General features: G+C 41.5%; 1 long non-coding RNA gene across 1 annotated transcript; it reads left to right on the top strand.

The window, feature by feature from the left end:
- Nucleotides 1-1,524: 1,524 nt before the first annotated feature.
- On the top strand, nucleotides 1,525-6,002 carry LOC114446638 (uncharacterized). The gene is made up of 4 exons (XR_003671757.1): nucleotides 1,525-1,664; nucleotides 1,905-2,006; nucleotides 3,943-4,042; nucleotides 5,898-6,002. It is a non-coding gene; the product is annotated as an uncharacterized LOC114446638 (long non-coding RNA).
- The last annotated feature ends 870 nt before the right edge of the window (nucleotides 6,003-6,872 follow it).

The following is a 6,872-nucleotide window of genomic DNA, read 5'->3' as shown; positions in this document are numbered from 1 at the left end:
TGTTTACAACCAATCTTTCCTGTAGCAGTAGGTGGCGCTATGACCGTATCATCCTATTAGCATATATAACTGTTCAGACTCGGGTCCATAGCAGTAGTGTAAGATTTTGGCCACATTACATAAAGTATATGGGTGGTACTGCATAAAACACAGCGAGTTCCTTTGTAATGGCGAATGGTCAACTTTGAGGCCACTCCCCCGCCACACGGTAATACTTTTGAAAGAGTTTTGGAATGCGTCTATTCCCTATGGTGTCCTGAGTGGACACAGTGAATTTCAGTTCAATTGGATGAAGTATGCAAGGCGTGAAAAGTTTTGTAGCAGGGTCTCAAATAGGAAAAATATGGCCACAAAAGTCAAAATGGCGGACTTCCTGTTGGGTTTGGAGGGGGGGTCCAAGAGACTTTTTTGTGCTTGTGGAGGTGATTCACATGTGTGCTAATTTTCATGATCCTGTGTCAAACTGGCCAGCGGGGCTACGCGTTAGGGCAAGAAATACAGGGAGTTCCTTTGTAATGGCGAATGGTCAACTTTGAGGCCACGCCCCCACCACAACGTAATACTTTTGTAAGAGTTTTGGAATGCGTCTATTCCCTATGGTGTCCTGAGTTGACACAGTGAGTTTTAGCTCAGTTGGATGAAGTATGCAAGGCGTGAAAAGTTTTGTAGCAGGGTCACAAATCGCCAAAAATTAACAGAAATTTCAAAATGGCGGACTTCCTGTTGGGTTTGGAGGGGGGGTCCAAGAGACTTTTTTGTGCATCTTTGGGTGATACACATGTGTGCCAATTTTCATGACCCTACTCAAAACAGGCCACAGGGGCAGGCAGAAAAACCTATGAAAACACAACATTTTGTGTAGCCAGTAGGTGGCGCTCTGTCAAAGCCTCAATATTGTTGTATAGATGTGTTTAGGGTCAGACTCTGATCATACATGTGACATTTCGTACAGATCGGACAGAAAACGAAGAAGTTATAGAGACTTCCTGTTTCCTCTGAAATGGTCAAACTTTGAGGCCACGCCCCGGCCACACCGTCAGACTTTTGTAAGAGTTTTGGAATGCGTCTATTCCCTATGGTGTCCTGAGTGGACACGGTGACTTTCAGCTCAATCCGATGAAGTATGCGAGGCGTGAAAAGTTTTGCAGCAGGGTCACACATCGCCAAAAATGGCCACAAACTTTCAAATGGCGGACTTCCTGTTGGGTTTGGAGGGGGGGTCCAAGAGACTTTTTTGTGCGTCTTGAGGTGATACATATGTGTGCCAATTTTCATTATCCTGTGTCAAACTGGCCAGAGGGGCTACGCGTTGGGGGCGCTATAGAGTCATGTTCCTATGTGCATTTCAAACGTCAGCAAATTTCAAAATTTTTCGGGCGAATTAATTTTTCTACCAAGTTTGGTGAGTTTTTGGGCATGTTAAGGCCCCCAAAAATGCGATCTAAGGGGGGGAAAAAAAAAAATAATAATCCTAAGGGTTTCAATAGGGCTCTTGCACCATTTGGTGCTCGGGCCCTAATTAGGCTTTCAGATACAAAGAAGAACAGAAGAAGAACAGTTAGATGGATGCAGAAACATGGTATCCTGAGGAGAACGATGAAGTGCGCTAAATGCAATCGTTGCATGCACCTGGTGACATGTCACGTCAAGGATGGGCTGTGGTGGTAATCAGAAGCTAACTCTTACTTGCTAATTTAGCTATTATAGTTTGGTAAGAGAAGTTATTAGCCATCAAGGTGGACAACATAGCAGGAAGTAGAAAACATTTGGGCATTATCTTACTGTAACATTATAAAACTTTTGGAAACCTCTATAGTATATTCTAGTTATAACATGTATAACATGCTGTTTGATATTTTATATGGGGTAGCCTACTTCTCAGCATTTTGCCTTCTTTTTCTTAGGGTCTGTAAGCATCATAAAAGTTCCCCACGGTCTGTACGCAATGGCTCAATATTCAACAAGTCTCACATTACTTTGATAAAATGGCTGGAGTTCATGCACAGGTACAATTAGGCTTGTGCAAAATCGTATCGTGTGCAATTAATCGTCAGAAAAACTGTAATCGATTAATATTTGCCACTTATCGATTACGGCGATTAGTGCCTCGTCATGATGACGCATTTTTGTGTGCGGCGTAGTCTCACCATCACCCGCGCACATGTGAGCCCACAATAACAATAAAAAGGCAGTGGTGTTCAGTTAAATAATGCGGAGCAGCACGTTTCTAACATAAGTTCAACGTCTGTCACCATAAACCCGAGCACGAAGAAAGCGCAACGAGGACACAACACTACACTACAGCTGTATATAGTGCCGCGACATGCATTAGGTGACGCGTGTAGCGTTGGTTGTTGCTATAGTAACTGAATTTTTGCTCGTATCAAATGAATAAACTCCGATCTTTATTTACGGACTCCACAGCAACATAGGAAACATTACAACAGCGAAGTCTCCTCCAGCAGATATTGGAAAGAATTCCACTCAGCCGAGAATCCGCGATACGTTTAGTCATTGTGCTCCTTACGACCAAACGAAGCGCTGGAAGAACGTAACGTAGGTTGATTTGCACAGACACACATTTAAATGTGAAATTGTCCGGTTTGTTTGTTTGTTTGTTTTTTCTGCTGCTGTTCTACAGTCTGAGTGAAAACATGCACTAGTGTGGGACATATTCCAGTCACAGGTTCATTTGCGCAGACACATTTTTTAACTTGAAATAATCACTGATGTGACTTTTCTGAACTTTGTTTGTCTATTTGTCTGTTTAATTTTAATGTTGACATGCTTTGTGACCTTAAGATAAAAACATTTGAAGGACAAAGTTACTTTAAATGTTTGCTTCATTATTATTTTGAAGCAGTTTGTGCCTCAATATTATCAATACATATTTCCATGGCTGGTTGGTGCCTACTCACCAGCTTAGCCTGTTGTGAATGAAGTAGTTAACTTGACTGATGATTTGTCGGTATCATGCTAGAACACTGTGCCAATTTAGAGTCAAAAACATGTAAGTGCAACTGTCATCAATTAATCGTCAAATTAATCGTTATCGGCTAAATGCCACAATTAATCGTGATTAATTTTTTTGCCAATATCGCCCAACCCTAGGTACAATAGTCAAATATTAAAGAAATAAAATGTTAGTAATATATTTAGCAGTGTGATTTATAGATATATTTGATGTAGGATTCCTTACTTGTAACTCAGTGTGTCTATTTCTTAGCACTGGAGCTATTTATGTCCTAAAAAATAACTATAACTAATTATAAAATAACACCTACACTCACCAGCCACTACATTAGGCACACTTGTGCAATCTAATGCAGTCCAATACAACAGCTCTTACATAAATTAAATAGATTTTTGGTGACAATGTCAAAAAAGTGAAAATTCTAGTTTATTGAGGATACAGCGGATGAGTGAATGTACTTGATAGGCTTGACAACACTTGTACAAATTTACACTACCGTTCTAAAGTTTGGGGTCAGTTGGAAATGTCTTTATTTTTATAAAAAAAAACATAGATAACATTAAAGTAATCAGACATACAGTCTAGACATTGTTAATGTGGTAAATGACTATTCTAGTTTTAATGGAATATATACAAAAATTTTCCAGCAACCATCACTCCTGTGTTCTAATGGTTCATTGTGTTAGCTAATTGTGTTAAAAAGGCTAATTGATTATTAGAAAACTCCTGTGAAATTATGTTAGCACAGCAGAACTGTTATGCTGATCAGAGAAGCTGTAGAACTGGCCTGGTGACCCCAAACTTTTGAACGGTAGTGTATATATGCAAATGTATATGTGCAATATACTGTGCAGAGATATCTAGTCTTGTGTTACATAGTACAGTTTAATTTTAGTTTCATGTCAGCACAATTCAATGACAAGATAATATGCCATTTGGGTTTCTTAATTATTTTTTCCTTTCTTCAGGTTTGCACAAGGTTTGCGGTTGAAGCAACTTGACATGATCACTGAGGGGATAGCTGCAAGCTCCAGGACATTAACAAGAATGGCAAAAGTACTCAGAAAGGTTGTCACATCACATACTGGTCTCTAATTATAAGTACTATAATTAATTAAGTTAAATATATGTTTGTTGGATATAACATTGCTACACAATACACACACTCAGTGACACATGCAATGCATATACTGTACATTGCAAAGCACAAACCTTATTTCTAAACGTGTGCATACATATTTGTCAAATTCCATACTAAGACTTGATGTTTTAATTCTACACTCAACAAAAATATAAACGCAACACTTTTGTTTTTGCTCCCATGTTTCATGAGATGGACTTGAAGATCTAAACTTCATTCCAGATACACAATATTACCATTCCTCTCAAACATTGTTCACAAATCTGTCTAAATGTGTGATAGTGAGCACTTCTGCTTTGCTGAGATAATCCATCCCACCTCACAGGTGTGCCACATCAAGATGCTGATCTGACATCATGATTAGTGCACAGGTGTACCTTAAACTGGCCACAATAAAAGGCCACCCTGAAATGTGCATTTTGTTTCTGCTTTATTGGCGGTCTGGGGACTCAGAACCAGTCAGTATCTGGTGTGACCACCATTTGCCTCATGCAGTGCAACACATCTTCTTCGCATAGAGTTTATCAGATTGTCTATTGTGGCCTGTGGAATGTTGGTCCACTCCTCTTCAATGGCTGTGCGAAGTTGCTGGATATTAGTGGGAACTGGTGCACGCTGTCGTATACGCCGGTCAAGCACATCCCAAACATGTTCAATGGGTGACATGTCCGGTGAGTATGCTGGCCATGCAAGAACTGGGACATTTTCAGCTTCCAAGAATTGTGTACAGATCCTTGCAACATGGGGCCGTGCATTATCTTGCTGAAACATGAGGTGATGTTCATGGATGTATGGCACAACAATGGGCCTCAGGATCTCATCACGGTATCTCTGTGCATTCAAAATGCCATCAATAAAATGCACCTGTGTTCTTCGTCCATAACAGATGCCTGCCCATACCATGACCCCACCACCACCATGGGCCACTCGATCCACAACATTGACATCAGCAAAGCACTCACCCACACAACGCCACACACGCTGTCTGCCATCTGCCCTGAACAATGTAAACCGAGATTCATCCGTGAAGAGAACACCTCTCCAACGTGCTAGACGCCATCGAATGTGAGCATTTGCCCACTCAAGTCTGTTACGGCGACGATCTGGAGTCAGGTTAAGACCCCGATGAGGACGACGAGCATGCAGTTGAGCTTCCCTGAGACGGTTTCTGACAGTTTGTGCAGAAATTGTTTGGTTATGCAAACCAATTGTTTCAGCAGCTGTCTGAGTGGCTGGTCTCAGACGATCTCGGAGGTGAACCTGCTGGATGTGGAGGTCCTGGGCTGGTGTGGTTACTCGTGGTCTGCGGTTGTGAGGCCGGTTGGATGTACTGCCATATTCTCTGAAACGCCTTTGGAGACGGCTTATGGTGGAGAAATGAACATTCAATGCACGAGCAACAGATCTGGTTGACATTCCTGCTGTCAGCATGCCAATTGCACGCTCCCTCAATGCTTGTGGCATCTGTGGCATTTTGCTGTGAGACAAAACTGCACATTTCAGGGTGGCCTTTTATTGTGGGCAGTTTGAGGTACACCTGTGCACTAATCATGATGTCAGATCAGCATCTTGATGTGGCACACCTGTGAGGTGGGATGGATTATCTCAGCAAAGCAGAAGTGCTCACTATCACACATTTAGACAGATTTGTGAACAATGTTTGAGAGGAATGGTAATATTGTGTATCTGGAATGAAGTTTAGATCTTCAAGTCCATCTCATGAAACATGGGAGCAAAAACAAAAGTGTTGCATTTATATTTTTGTTGAGTGTACATTTGAAGGTTTGCATCGCTGCCCTCAAGTGACTGAGGAAAAGAGGAATGAGGATTGGTGGTCGTCATCGTTTTGTTGTTATCGACGAGAGCAAATTTGCCCACAAGCAAAAGGTCAGCTGTATATCTGTTCTATGTTTAGATCAAGATTATTATGGCAAGGGGCAGTGGTGCATTAAAGATGGTTAACATTGACATTAGTGTCTATGATTTGAATGACATGAGGAATCAGGCAGTTGATTGAATAAGCTTTACATGTGGATTGTGCAGCACACCCTCTTGCCTTGCTATAGTGCCTGTGGCAAGGACACAATTAAAAAATGTGATATAGCCCAAACCTTATTAAAATATTTGTCATTTCTTTTTTACTTTCAGTACCATCGTGGTTGATGCGGCAACACTTGGCACCGTGAGCGGCAGTGGGTCTTTGGGATGCTGGAGGTTGATGGGAATTCTAGAAGACCCATTCTGAGACTTGTCCGGGATCGCACAAGGCAAACCCTTATAGGCAAAATTAGACGCCATATCAGACCCAGAACATCCATCCTCACTGATGAGTGGCGTGCCTACAAGGGGCAACTTGCAAAGTATGGATATGGTCAGTATTCTGTATGCCATAAAAAAAACTTTGTTAACCAGGAGACTGGTGCTCATACTCAACATATTGAGCATGCATGGCAAAACTACAAGCTGGAAGTATGGCGCCATAGAGGTAATCGTACTCCTGAGTCACTGAAGATTCATCTCAAGATGATAGAGTGGCACCACTGGTTAGGTGTACGCCATTACAATGGTGTCTTGGGCAGACTTTTCCATGATGTAAAAAAACAAATCAAGTGAACATCAAATCTGACTCTGTGCACTGTCTGCTGGCATCTGTCCTGTCTGTCCTGTTGACACAAACTTTTCCTTAGGGCACCTATATTGTTCACAATTTCTCTTCTGACTAAATTCTTGCTTGTGTTGCATGAACTCTCAGATATA

This window comes from Parambassis ranga, chromosome 14 (genome assembly GCF_900634625.1).
Source record: "Parambassis ranga chromosome 14, fParRan2.1, whole genome shotgun sequence".
Taxonomy (NCBI): Eukaryota; Metazoa; Chordata; class Actinopteri; family Ambassidae; genus Parambassis; species Parambassis ranga.
The sequence above is the reverse complement of the archived record's forward strand: the minus strand, read 5'-3'. Positions and strand labels throughout refer to the sequence as shown.